General features: G+C 40.9%; 1 non-coding gene across 1 annotated transcript; it reads left to right on the forward strand.

Annotated features, from left to right (window-relative positions):
- The first annotated feature begins 532 nt into the window (after positions 1-532).
- On the forward strand, positions 533-667 carry LOC116151082 (small nucleolar RNA SNORA70). Its single transcript, XR_004134866.1, has one exon. It is a non-coding gene; the product is annotated as a small nucleolar RNA SNORA70 (small nucleolar RNA).
- The last annotated feature ends 14,671 nt before the right edge of the window (positions 668-15,338 follow it).

Raw genomic sequence — 15,338 nt, forward strand, 5'->3', positions numbered from 1 at the left:
TGGACTGTGATTACTATAAATTCTTTTCATTCTCCCAAAACACAAAATAATCTTTAACTTGTTTTCTCATAAATAAAGTTACTTCCCCTGAACACCACAGCACAATCTGAAGCTCCCGGTATCTCTGGGTCCTATAAAAATGAAGACGCAGCCTTGTGTGGTTCTCTGATGGGAATCCTCAGAACATGCCAAAGATAGGGATGGAGATATGGATAAATTACACTGTAGCAGTCAAAGCAGGTGATGTTCAGTATCTGCTTGGGCACCAAAATAACCACCTCCTCTTTTTTCGATCCTGGATTAAAACAAAGAGCTATCACAAATAGCTGAAAATGGGGAAGGGGGAGGGGAATTCCTTGAGAAAGCCACCTTTGTTAAACTGCTCATTTTCAAACCACATGCCAGAACCGCTAAGAAAGTAGCAATCCCCATGAACCTGAGCTATCCCTCCCGTGCCCACCCTTTTCATCCACCATGGCAGGGTGCAAAGAGATAAAGCTAGGGTACGAGGGGATCTAAAATAATTAACTGTCTGCAGTCAATTAAGCCGACTGTGCTTTTTTCCTCATGGGGCTGAATGTGCAATGGCTGCAAACAGTATTCTCCTCAGTAGTGTATGCAGCCTGTTGCCCATATGGGTTGCCCTAAAGGGACCTTGGAGACAGCCCTTTCCAGTGGACATTCATGTCTGGCACACTGTCCCCAACCTAGGCTCCAGATGGGTATGCACAGTGCCTTTGGGTCCACACTAGCCAAGTCACCATGTCCAACCGCACCAAGCTCCAGAACAAGGAGCATGTGATTGAGGCCCTATACAGGGCCAAGTTCAAGTTCCCTGGCCGCCAGAAGATCCACATCTCGAAGAAGTGGGGATTTACCAAGTTTAATGGAGATGAATTTGAAAACATGGTGGCAGAAAAGTGACTCATCCCAGATGGGTGTGGGGTCAAATATGTCCCTAATCGTGGCCCCTGGACAAATGGCGGCCCCTGCACTCATGAGAACCTTGGCGCCGTCCCCTCCTTACTCACGACCACCAACAAATCCTACTTTCCTGTCAATAAATAAATAAACTGATCTCTAAAGAGTTGGCCCTACGAACATGGCTCATTCCTTCAAACTATAGAAATACATTTTCTATTTTTAATGTTTATTAAAATATAGTTGATTTACAATGTGGTGTTAGTTTCTAGTATATAGCATAGTGATTCCATTATATATATATATATATACACATACACATATATGCACACACACACATACATTCTTTTTCATTATAGGTTATTACAAGCTATTGAATATAGTTCCCTGTGCTGTACAGTAGGACCTTGTTGTTTATTTTATACATAGTAGTTAGTATCTGCAAATGCCAAACTCCCAATTTATCCCTCCCCACCCCCTTTCCCCCAAGTAACCACAAGCTTGTTTTCTATGTCTGTGAGTCTGTTCCTATTTTGCAAATAAGTTCATTTGTGTCATTTTTTCAGATTCTACATATAAGTGATATTGTATGATCTTTGTCTTTCCCTGTATGACTTGCTTAACTTAGCATGAAAATCTCTAGATCCATCCCTGTTGCTGTAAACGGCATTATTTCATTCTTTTTTATGGCTGAGTAGTATTCCATTGCGTGTGTGCGTGTGTGTATAAATATATATATGTATATATACACATCACATCTATCATCTGTCAATGGACTTTTAAGTTGCTTCTCTTTTTTTCCCCAAGCTTACCCATGATCAAATTCATTAGAAGGATTGCTGAAAGTACTTTCTTTTTCTTTCAACAAATAAAATTGCTTTTCAGCACATGTTAGAAGGAATAGAGTAGTAGAAAGAGTGGGGCTTTAAAGAGAAGATCTGGCTGAAAGATACTATTTATTTGCTACCTGACCTTGGGCAAGGGCAAAATGTCTAACCTCCTCAGCAACAGCTCCATCATCTGCAACATGGCAATGATAACACCACATTCCACAGTGTTATCACAGAGAGCAAAAGAGAATGTATCAGGAAGCTTTTTGTCATTTCTGAAGTCGTGTACACATTGTTGGGCTTTTTTTTTTGGAAGTTTACTTATTTGTTTTTTAATGGAGGTCCTGGGGATTGAACCCAGGACTTTGTGCATTCTAGGCATGCACTCTACCACTGAGCTACAGTCTCCCCACCCCCACATTGTTGTTTTGATAACATTTGAACAGTACAGATTTCAATGATTATTAAAGTAGTTTTGTCCCCAGGATAGATGTGAAAATGGATTTTTTTTTTTGACAACACATATTTTACCTTCACAGATACTCAGAGCCCTATTCATATATCACAAAATGAAAGATTTAGCTGAAAGCTGGAGACAGGGACAGATGCTTGGGAAGAGGCAGTAGTGATACAAATGGACATACAATCTGCTGCCTTCAGCTCAGTCTCCTTTTGGAAAGAGGAAAGGTCCTCTCCACCCAGCCCCATGTCCATTTAGGCATAGGAAACCTATTCACTGAGGGAAGGAGAGAGACAAGTCCCTCAGCGAGTGTAACTGCTACAGAAAACCCAAACCAAGGTTTTGTTAGGTTCTAGCATGGAAAGAAACAAGATTCTAGAGACAGGGATCTTCCATGGTCACAGGAAAAAAAAAAAAAAAGGTTGATCCCTTAGAACCCTGGTTTCAGACATTGTTCAATCTTAACAATACCAAAAAGCTATACTCACAATTAAGTTTTCTTCTATAGCGTTTTTACATACTATTTTTTTTTTTTAAATCATTCTATAGAGTAGCTGACACAGGCAGTGGCCAGCTTAATGGGGTGGCTGGTGAATTACTGTGGACCGCGACCAGCCATGCATTGCATTCTCTAGAAACTAACTGAAGAGTTAGAAACAGTGAGGGTTATGTGCCGTTTCTGCAAACCTCATCCCTGCGCTACTCATTTTTCCTACTTTTTGATTCCCTCTTCTCCTGGCTTATCTTCTGCCTTCCATATTTTTTTTTTAACTGCCAGATTGCTCTTTTTCCTGTCTCCTTTCTACGCAGAAAAAACAATGTACAATTTTTAAAGGTACAGTAAGTTTTAAAAATATAGAGATGCCCATATTTATATACATTTTTGTCCACTTATTATAAAGGCAACTTTTGTCAAGATGAGGGCTGTGGTGGCACAAAAATTGTAAGCGTTTCACAAACCTGTTCCTTTCCCCCTCCCTTTCTTGGTAGGGGGCAGGGAACTAGGTTTATATATTTACTTACTTTATGGAGGTACTGGCAATTGAACCCAGCATCTCATGCTTCCTAAGCACATGCTCTACCCCTGAGCTATACCCGCCACCCTATTTATTTTTAATTTAAAGAAGTTAAAGACCTCTACAGTGTTAAAAGTAAGAAAGCCATTTGTGTGGGTTTTTTTTTTTTTTACAATCCATACTTCTGTCTTTTATTATCTAAGATTACAGATATATCAAGGCAAAAAGTTAGAATAATTAATGAGCTAAGCCTCTATCTCGAGAAGTGAGAAAAAGAACAGCTAAATGGTAAATTGTACAAAGTTGACAGAGAGGACTTCTGCTTCCAGCCAAAACGGAGCAACAGGGACAAGACTCACTTTCTTGCCTGAAACAGCAATACAACTAGACAAAATATATGAAACGACAGTTTTCAAAACAATGGACAATGGAAGTGAAGGACAGTGATCCCTGAGAAATAGGAAACAAATGAGGCGAGCCCTGTGAATTCTCCAGCTTACTGCCTGGAGAGATTGTCCAGGTCACTGCTCATGGAGGGGAACCCAGGCAGAGCCTGGCAGAACCCTTGAGTTGAAGAGACATAGCTGAGAGTCCACGGAGACCAGGACAGCTAGAGTCCATAGGCCAGAGTATCAGAAAGGAGACAGCTGAAGAGAGGACCCCCTGGAGACCTGCAGAGGGTCCTACTCAAGCAGTCAGCAGAGGATCAATCAGTGCCTGTGTGTGAGGGAACTGCCCGAGACTGGGACAAGAGCCACCCAAGACGGTTAGAGGGAACGATGCTTGGCACTCACACAGGGTGGGGGACAGTGATCTAACCAGGAAGACTGGAAACACTCACTCATAATTCTCAGGTCATTAGGTAGAGGATTCAGGAAGATCTTGCCTCAGTCATGGGGAATAAATAGCCCTCCATTAAACACTTCTATGGAACTGCCTAACATCATAAAAGCAACACTTGAAAGGAAACTATTTCTAAGAAAATCAGGTGTATCCCAGAACAAAGGTCCAGGAGATTTATAGGAACACAAAAATATCCAGCAACTAGTAAGATAAAATTTACAACGTCCGGGATCCAACCAAAGATTACCAGAAAAGCCTTTGCAGGCAAATATGACCCATAATAAGAATAATCAATCAAACCTCAGAACTGACACAGATGTTAGCAGAAAAGGACCCTAATTTAACAATTATGATTATTATATGCCATTGTAATCAAGCAGGACCCTGTGGGGCCTTCCTGGCACAGACCCCTCCCCCATGTCCTCTGCTGTAGCTCCTCTCTGAAGCACCCAGATAATATCTCATGCATGTTTCCTGAGTTTTTCAGATGCTAAAAACCACCACCAAATGGAAGAAATTAACTACTTGATGATCATGAGCATGTAGCCCCCAGACCTTCTGGAGACTAAAGATTGATAATGTGAACAGCTGCGTTGCCTCAACATCAACCAGTCAGAGAATTGAGCGCAAGCTGATTCCATACTCTGGGACACCCCTCCATCACCTGGCCCTGAATGCTTTACGGAAACCCTCGGAGGAGTGAGAGGGTTTTGGAAGCAGAAGCCACTCGTTCTCCTTGCTTGGCCCTGCCATATACCTTTCTCGGCTCCAAACTCTGATGTTTCCGTTTCTTTGGCCTCACTGTGTGTGGGGCACAAGAACTTGAGTGAATAGCATACAGTAACAAATTTGGCAAAGCCAGCCTAGGAGTCTGTGCCCATGGGCCGCCCCTTCCCTGGGTCTCAACACCTGCCGGAGCTCACTCCGCCCCGAGGAACCTGGAGGGACGCTCCCTGACCTGCACCGGCCACCCCGGCACCAGGCTGTTTGGAGCCGAGAAGCGTCTGGAGCTGCGGTCCACAGTCGGTGTCGCTGAGGGTGAGCGCTCCAGCTCGCACAGGCTGGGACTTCTCTCCATCTGGGCTCATGTCCACTGGGAAGTGAACTGCTCTGGGCTCCTTGCAAGCCATTCTGGGTCCATTTGTTTGGAGGCCTCGGTCTGGGAGTAGAAGTGGCATTTTGAGGCTACCCCTCCTCTGATTGTCTGTCTGTGACCTTAGCTTATTTATTGTTTGTGTTTTTATGTGTATCATTTGGGCAGTGAGCCACGCCAGCTTGTGCAGAATGGAAAATTCTACCTGCTTCACTTGGCCTCCTTCACTTCTAGGAAGGGAGCCATTCTGGGTCCACTCGCTTTCAGGAGCCAGGCCACTCTGGAAGCCTCCGTCTGGGCGTAGAAGTGGCATTTTGGGGCTATACCTTGTCTGATCTTTTGTTTGTGGGACATGTTTGTTGACTGTGTGTGTCTGGATCAGTACTTGAATTAGCTCAGTGAGATGCCTTTGGTGTGTAAGAAGGCTCATGTGTGATGAAACCAGGGTATCTCACCCTAATGCATTGGCTTCACCTGTGGTGGAGCCTTGGCCTTTGATTCAGCTTCATCCCTGATGGGGCATTGGTTGGGGTTCTCCCCTGTTGGACCGATGGGGCATTGGCTGGTAGTCCCCCTTATGGGGGCTAGGGAACTGTGACCCTGAAAGACTGTTCTCTGGCTTGATATTTGATAACACCAGCCATGAATAATTAAGTATGGATGATCAGAGCTCTGTTGCATCTTATAGTCCTCCTAAGGTATATTTTGCAAAATACACCTGGCAGAGCTTCAGCTGTACTCTCCAAAATGAAAGAAAATGGTACTTTTTTTTTTATTGTAACACTGTGAGGGCTCAGTACTCCCCCAAGATCTGGAGAAAAATGGCCCCTAATGGCCCTGTTATTATATCAAAGTGGGCCTTTTGCAACTTGGCTTTTATCTTGGGGGATGTGCATGTGTCTCCGTTCCGGAGTCCAAATCCTGTTCTCTCTTCCTGGTTTTGCTGAAAGTGAGGCATGTGCAAATTTTATATATATATATAATTGTCTATTACTGTTATTTCTTTAAGCTGAAGTGGATATTTGGGAACTGGAAAAAAAAAAATCCTTGAAAATAGCCGAGATGGTTGGGTTTTGTAAAAAGCAGTTAGAGGAGGAAATTTGCATTTCTCTTCCTGTGCCTTTTGAGGTGTAAATAATCTACCTGGGCTCTCAGGAAAAAAGGTTTTTTTAAACTCAAATGGAAAAACTGATCTCTGGCTCTGTATTTACATAAAAGTTAATTTATAAAAGAACTGTAATTTACTTAAATGCAAGCACTTAGGGAAGGACAAATCTGACTCTTTATTAGAGCTGTTTCTTTTACTGTAAACTTTGTATGCTATTGCTGGTTAATCACTAAAGGAATGTTGCCTATAGGCTTAAATTACACTTAAGGGCCCATTTCGGAGAAAACCCTGCCTCCCAGGTAATGAGCATTAAGCTAAAATACCTTTGTTTAGCTCACAGGAAACATCCTGACCAGGCCCACCTGTGAATGGCTGCAGGAAGGAAGAAATTAACACCTCCCCTCTGGAGTCTGGCTGGAACCAAGACTTCACCCCTTACCATTTTAGTATAAAAGGACCCTGAATTCAAACTTGAGGAAGAATGTTCTCTAGAACAGTCCACCACCTTCTCAGTCTGCTGGCTTTCCAAATGAAATCATTATTCCTTGCCCCAATACCTCATCTCCCAATTTATTGGCCTATCGTGTGGTAAGCAGAATGAGTTTGGACTTGGTAATGCTTACAAACAAAATACTTTCTAAGTATAAAAGAAGCTAGACAGAATACATTTCAGGTTCATGTGATCTAGGAAATATTCAACATTAAATTAATTTCTGATATTAAAGCTAGCTTACGCTTGTTATTTATAATCAATACAGACATGTCTTTGACCTTCAGTAAACCTAGGTACAATAAGTTATTTCTGTTGCAGAGTTTGTCAGCAGAAAGGAAAAAAATTAACTTGGCATGATATTCTTGTAGGTAGATCAGATACAAATAAGATGGGAGCTTTTGGGTGAACTCTTTAGGAATATGTTTTAGGAATGTCTACCTAAAAATGATCTCCAAGATAACACATTGTAACAACCTATAATGAAAAAGAATATATGTGTATAACTGAATCACTATGCTATACACCAGAAACTAACACAACATTGTAAATCAACTATATTTCAAAAAAAAGAACAGAATAAAAAAAAAGATCTCTCCAGATATTTGGTAATTTGAAATTTTAAAGTTGTGCAAAATTAAGTTAAATGATGAAAGTTTATTAAATAGCTAGGTCATTCCCAAACGAAATAAGATACTGAAACACTATTTACTGAACACTGGCTTCCCTTTACAGAGAAACTAAAGATGTTTAGGACTATTATTAAATATGTTTGGTGCTACACTGAGAGGTTTTCTATAAAAAGCACATCTTTAAAAATTATTATTAGTATCATTATGTTTGCCAATCTACAGAATGCTAATGAAAAAGACAGTTCGTTATTGCTTGCTTCTTGGTTTTCACTAGAAATTAAGGTTTTTAAGACTTGAGAATTCTAATTTAAATATGTAATTAAAGCTACTGAAAATATAGGAGATATTTCACTATACGGTAGGAAAGGAGGATATGTGTTTTGAGTAAAAGAAGGTATGAGGAAAAGAATTTTGTTAAAAGAAAAAAAATTTTTGTCCTAAAGCTGGTTGTTTCTAGGTGAGAAAAAATAAGGGACAGATTAACATGGATACAGAGAGTTGTGGAAAGTTTGTGGAAAGGGAGCTCTGAGTGGGGGAGTCCCATGCATGGTCAGGCTGAGATACCCGGGTAAATGGGTTTTGTTGTTGAAAGGACGCTGCTGCAGGACCAGTTTTGGTTCCTCTCTGTTAGGAGAACAAGTTACTTAGAATGCTGCTTTACTTTGTGTGTGTGTGTGTGTATATGTGTATATATATATATAAAAAATTTTTTTAGAATGCTGCTTTTGATAACAGGTGTGTAAAACTTCTTGATGTTTTTGACAAGCTTCCCATCAAATTCTAATTAAAGTTCTTTTGACCTTAGCTAACTTTGGGATGCATCAGAGGGCCCCTGAGGCAACTCAGAGAAAAATATTTAACTAGGACTGGTTAGTATGTTACATTACACAGGAAGCATTGTCAAATGAGCGCTAAACCTCCTTACCTCCTCAGCTTATATGGTTCGAATAAATGTTAATATAGATATTCTAGAAATGGTTTCTGACATTTAAAGATGCTACCAGTCATAATTCTGTTATCTTAAAATGTTGTTTGTCACAGTAACTTAATTAAGCTTCTTTGTCAAAAAAGAACAAAAACCCCACTGTAATCAGATCTCTAACCTTGCCTTTACATCTCTTGCCATCCATAGACAGTTAAGCTAATGCTTTGCAAAACTGCTTCAAGAAGATTCATAGAAAGGACTTTTTGACAAGTACATGTTTCTTTAACTCATAACTGCTGAACCGGGTAAGATATTTAAAAAGTCTAATACATTTGGATTTCATAAAGCTGTCAGTAAAGGATTGCAGAGGATTGAGCGAACTAATGAATCATTTTTTGGTTTTGTCTGAAATATTACTGACTTTTAATCTGTTTTCTAATTGGACTGTTTACCAAATGTTGGTCTCCCTATCAATATCGCCCCAAATGTTAGGATAGAATTCTCTAATGGAGTTGTCACAGTGTATGTAACTACTCATGATGGATAACAATGCTTGCTTTTAAGTCTGTTGCTAAAAGCACACCTGCAATGCTTGTGTAACAATTGGGTATAAGTAACAAAATGTATAACCTGTAAAGTGTTTCCTCATTAACATGCAGCTGAGCCTGTTCACCGTATCTGATTAGTTTTTCCCCAACATGGATAATAGGAAATACAAAGGAGGGCTTAGCACCACAAGGACATGATCTAAACCAGGGGCAGGAGCCACCACCCCAGCATCAAGAGACAGACATTATGATCATCAGTGCTTTCTATCAAAAGATTTGCAATCCAAAGGGGAAGTGAAGGAAAAGCCTGCATGTATTGAGGTATCAGGAAGTCATTCTGGTTTATACACAGTTTAACTTTAACTTGACTGACCAAATCGGCCTGTTTTATGGCCTTTTGGACATGCATTGTACGTCTGCCTTGAGGAAGAGGATACATTGTAAGTCTAAACGGAAGAGCTGTGATTCAGACATCCAAGGTAAAACTCGGTGGCCATTGTAGGCGTGATTTCAGACATGTTCCTGTAATATTGAAAACTCAAATTTTCTGAGCTGTGTCATACTCAGGATGCCACCAGCCATTCCCAGAGCAGCGTCTGCTGGCAGGTGGAAGCTGCAACCTTATGGCCTCAAGGTCTCCTCTTGTAACTATTAAATTTTTAGACAATGAAGTTGCTTTAGATCAGATGTTAGAAAAAGGAGATGTGTAGTGGTCAATAGCTCCTGTTACGTATATGTTAATACCACATGGGAAGTTAAAACCTACTTGGATAAAAGACAGCTGGCTACAAGTCTCCCAAGTGCCAGGTCCAGACTGATTTTTTTCAGGCTTATTCTCCTGAATTCCTCAGGCAATGAGATCTAGTTTGCCTATTAAAGTTCAAGTTGTCACTCCTCCAACTACTTCTAATTGGGTCTGTTGCACCAAAAGGATGGATTAAGGGACTGAGATCTTAATCATGTAAGACTTGGATCCAGGACTTGAAACTCAGGAATATTTCCAGTTTGGTGTCCATTCCCCAAATTGAGGCAGGACAGTGCCCCATCTCAGCAGGAAGTAGCCAGCGTGGTCATCACCCTATTCCCTGAAAAATGTGGGAGGGATGAAACAGGACTGGAGACTGAAACTGAGTCCCCTTAAAACCGAGTCCCTCTGCCAAGCTTGGTTAAACTCTGTCCAGAACATTATTCCCTTTCCTGTGCAACACCTCTTCTCCTCAAGGTTGAGGAATATCAAAAGGGGGAAACTGTAAGCGAGCAGGACCCTGTGGGGCCCTCCTCCATATCCTCTGCTTTAGCTCCTCACTGAAGCACCCAGATAATATCTCATGCATGTTTCTGGAGTTTTTCAGATGCTAAAAACTACCACCAAGTGAAGAAATTAACTACTTGATGTTCATGAGCACGAAGCCCCCAGACCTTCTGGCATCTTAAGGATTGATAATGTTAACAGCTGTGTTGCCTTAACATCAAGCAATCAGAATTGAGCACAAGCTGACCCCCATACCCTGGGATGCCCCTCCCTCACCTGGCCTTTTTTTTTTTTTTTTTTCAGAGGGGGGCGGTTAATTAGGTTTATTTATTTACTTATTTATTTTAATGGAGGCACTGAGGATTGAACCCAGGACCTCGTGCATGCTAAGAATGCACTCTACCACTGAGCTATACCCTCCCCCTTCACCTGGCCTTTAAAAATGCTTTACTGAAACCCTTTGAGGAATCAGCGGGGTTTTGGGGCAGAAGCCACTCATTCTCCTTGCTCAGCCCTGCAACACACCTTTCTCTGCTCCAAACTCCGACATTTCCGTTTGTTTGGACTTGCTGTGTGTTGGGCACACCAACTTGTGTTCAGTGACACCATATGTTCAAAAGTTAAGCAGAGACATTGAGAATATTAAAAAGACCCAAACTGGACAACTGCAATGTCCCAGATGAAACATACACTAGATGGAGTTAGCAACACATTAGACATTGCAGAAGAAAATACTGGTCAACTTGAAGGCACACCAATTGAAATGATTGAAAATGAAGTATATAGGGAAAAATTTTTTTAAATGAAAAGAGCATAAGTGAGCTGTGGGACAACTTCAAGCAGCCTAATATATGAGTAGTTGGGAGTCCATGAAGAAAGAGGGGAGCTTCAGAAAAAATCATTTAAAGAAATACTGGCCAAAAATCTTCCAAATTTAATGAACGTTAGCAACCCACAGATTCAAGAAGCTCAAAGAACCCCAAGCACAAGAAACATGAGGGAACTACACCAAGGCAGGAAACTATCAACAAAATGAAAAGGCTGCCTACTGAATGGGAGAAGATATTTGCAAATATTTTATCTGGTAAGGGGTTAATACCCCAAATAAAAAAAGAACCCATACAATTCAACATCAAAAAAACCTGATTAAAAAATGGGCAGAGGACCTGAACAGACATTATTCCAAAGAAGACATACAGGTGGCCAACAGACATACATAAAAGATGCTCACCTTCACTAATCATCATGGAATTGCAAATCAAAACCAGTGACGTACCACTGCACACCTGTCAGAATGCCTATTATCAAAAAGACAACAAATACCAAGTGTTAGAGAAAAGGAACCCTCTGAGAACTGTTGGTGGGAATGGAAATTGCTACAGCCGGTATGGAAAACAGTAGGAAGATTACTCAAAAAAAGAGAACTACCATATGATCTGCAATTCCACTCTTGGGTATTTATCCAAAGAAAATAAAAGCACTAATTCAAAAAGATACATGCACCCCAATGTTCATAGCAGCATTATTTACAATGGCCAAGATACAGAAGCAACCTAAATGCTCATCAATAGATGAATGGATAAAAATGTACATATAAAATAGAATATTACTCAGCCATAAAAAATAAAATCTTGCCATTTGTGACAACATGGATGGAAGTAAAGGATATTATACTAAGTGAAATAAGTCAGAGAAAGACAAATATGGTAGGATTTCATTCATATGTGGAATCTAAAAAACAAAACAAACAAACATAACAAATAGAATCATAGATACAGAGAACAAACAGATAGTTGCCAGAGTGGAAGGCGGTGGGGAGAGGAGAGAAATAAGTGAGGGAGACTGAGGTACAAACTTCCAGATACAAAATAAATGAGTCATGGGTATGAAATATATAGGGTGGGGAATATAGTCAATTATGTAATATCTTTCTAGGGTGAGAGATAGTAACTTGACTTAACGGTGATCATTTTGAAATATACAGAAATAATGGATTACTATGTTGTATACTAGGAACTAACAGTACAGGTGGTCAATTATATTTCAAGAATATACAAGCAGACAGGTCAGATTTGTGGTTCCCAGGGGCAAGCAGTGTGGGGGGAGTAACTGAATGAAGACAGTCAAAAGGTACAAATTTCTGGTTATAACTACAAGGGATGTAATGTACAACAATATATAATTAACACTGCCATATGTTATATATAAAAGTTGTTAATAGTAAATCCTACAGAGTTCTCATCACAAGGAAAAATATTTTTTTCTATTTCTTTAATTTTGTCCCTATGTGAGACGATAATCACTCAACTTATCGTGGTAACCATTTCATGATGCACATAAGTCAAATCACTATGCTGTACACCTTAAACTTACACAGTGCTGTCAATTACATCTCAAAACTGGAAGAAAAAACTACACCAAGGCATATCGTAATTAATTTTTTTCAAAACCAGTGCTAAAGAGAAAACTCTCAAAGCAGTTAGAGGGAAAAAGACTACGTACAGAGGGACAAAGATAAGGATGACAGTGAATTTCTCACAGGAAACAATGCAGAGACGAAGACAGTGGAGGAACACATTTTAAAGTACTGAAAGAAATAGAAACTGTCAATGCAAAACTCTATACCCATGAAACTAAGGTGAAATAGACTTTCTCAGACATACAAAAACAGAACCCATTAGACCTGCACTACAAGAAATGTTGAAGGATGTCCTTCAGGAAGAAGGCAATTGATGTCAGATGTCAATCAGGATCTACACAAAGGAACGAAGAGCACTGGAGGTGGTAAGTACGTGGGTAAACATGTGATTCCTTCTCTTATTATTGAAATCTCTTTGTTTTTATTTTAAGTCAATTACTTCAATGTATTTTGGAATTTATAACATGTTAAAGTAAAATGCATGATGACAGTAGCATAAAGGCTGGGCAGGGAGAAATGGAAGCGCACTATTGTGAAGTCCTTACACTATATGTGAAGTGGTATATATTACTTGCGGGTAGAGTTTATAAGTTAAAGATACGTATTATAACCCCTAAAGCAATCAGTCAAAGAAACCAAGAGCTACAGTTAATAAGCCAGCAAAGGCAATACAGTAGAATCATTTAAAAAAAAAAAAGAAAGAAACAACCTCATTCAAAAAACAACCTCATTCAAAATAAAGTAGAAAAGGAAAAGAGGGAAGAGGACAGGTAGAAATCAAATAGCTAGGTGAGAGACTCAAACTTAACTGTATCAATCACATTAAATGATCTAAGTACCTCAATTAAAACACAGATAATGTTAAGATTAGATTATATAAAAGGATCCAATTGCGTTGCTTCCTAAGTGTGTTAAATTCTTGTAACACACAAGGGGCGTGATGTCAGCAAAATGGCAGCCTAGGCAGCTCTTGTTCCCCAACAAAAACATTAAAGGGGAAGAAAAAAAAAAAAAAGAATTGTCAGAACTAACTGGTGTCAGCGCTCTGGAAAAGTCACAGATTTATAGCAACATAGCAAGTGTCCAGTTAAGAAAAAGCCATCTTCAGAGTCGTAGGAAATCTTTGTGGCATTCTTACTCGCCCTTGCCCCACCCTTTCCCTGGCGCCGATGGCAGCTGTGGTCTTGAAGCTGCAGCCCAGTCCCCAGTTTCCTCCCTTGAACTGGAGGGGACAGAGCAGCCTTTATTTGCAAGCGATGGTGTATGTACTCTATCCATCCACCTTGTCCCATGTTCCTTTCTTCTTGCCTTCCTCTGGAATTCATCATTCTATTGCCCTCCCTCTTCTTTGAAATTTATACTTTTTCAGGGGGTGCGGTGGGTGTAGCTCAGTGGTAGAGCGTATCCTTAGCATGCACAGGGTCCTGAGTTCAATCCCCAGCACCTCCATTTAAAAAAATTTATAGTCTTTCTATTCTCTGGTCTGATAGCTTTCAATTGATCAAAATATAGTATTAGGCTAACTTAGAATCTTCTAGATGAATTCCTTTGGACATTTTAATCTACATCACAAATTCCCTCTTCAGCTATGTCTGACGTGGTATTAAACTCATCCCTTGACTTCTTAAATTTTGTTACCTATCTCAGATCTATCACCCGTTTGGTTCTTTTTCAACTCCGTTTCATTTTGACAAGTTTTAAACTTCTTGTTCATATGTAATCTTTAGTTCCATGACCAGAGCAAGCATAACCGTCTTACGTGGACATCTGCAAACTGTAGTATGAGGCATCTCTGTGTAATGGTGTCTCGTTTATTTCTCCTGATTCTTGGGCATGCTGTCCTTTCAAGATGTCTTTGGTTAAATCAGATAAGTTATTTTGAGTGAATTCATTTTAGGAGGGTTTTTGTCCAGGACTGATTACCCATAGCTAATGAGATCTTCCTGTGCTTAAAACTCATTTTGAACCAGCTCTTTTATGCGTGCTTCTTAATCTGCAAAATGGGGGTAACAGTGCTTAAACCATATGGGCTTCTTGAGGATTAAATGACAGCTTTCAAGTTCCTGGATCCAGTCCTGCCATTAACTAGTACTTCTGTTATTTTTGCTTAAGTCAGTTTGAGCCGAGTTCCTCACAGCACTACCTTGATTCTTGCCTGTGTCAACGGCACGACAGGGAGGTTTGTGGGTGACAAGGCTGGACTGAGTGACCCTCAGAGTGGGTCCTGCTGGGTCCGGTGCAAGGGCAGGGGGCTGGGAGGGGAAAATGAGGCGGCCCTTCCTGTGGGCATGGTCTCTCAGCTGCCCTGATCAGGATTCCCTTCCTCAGTGGCAAGAGCTGGGGTGCTTGCCTATGTCCGGATACCTCCCCTGTCCACTCCACTCTGCCTCATGGTGGTCCCCACAGAAGCCGTTTCTGAGGTGATGGCGCCTGTGGGAAGGGTCAGGCGGGAGCTGTTGAGCGCTTAGAGGGCAGCTTATGCTCAGGCTGTGCTGCACCCACACTGTGGGAGGTGCTCCCACCTCACTCCTCAGGGGGCTGAGGCTGGAGGGGCCCTGCCTGGTGGGGAAGCTGCAGTCACAGTGGGATGGGGGAAGGGGTGGGACTAGACCATGGGGTGACACAGATACAGGATGCCTGCAGGGACCCTCCTCCAGACACTACTGGGGGCCTATGAAGTGATCTGGTTACTATCTTTATGTCCAGAAACCACACATTTGCCCGCATGGATGCCTGTCTGTTCCCGGTGCACCTTTCCCGCATCAGCTGTAGCCCAGATCATGTCCATAAAGATTTCCATC

Source organism: Camelus dromedarius, chromosome X (assembly GCF_036321535.1).
Source record: "Camelus dromedarius isolate mCamDro1 chromosome X, mCamDro1.pat, whole genome shotgun sequence".
Classification (NCBI taxonomy): Eukaryota; Metazoa; Chordata; class Mammalia; order Artiodactyla; family Camelidae; genus Camelus; species Camelus dromedarius.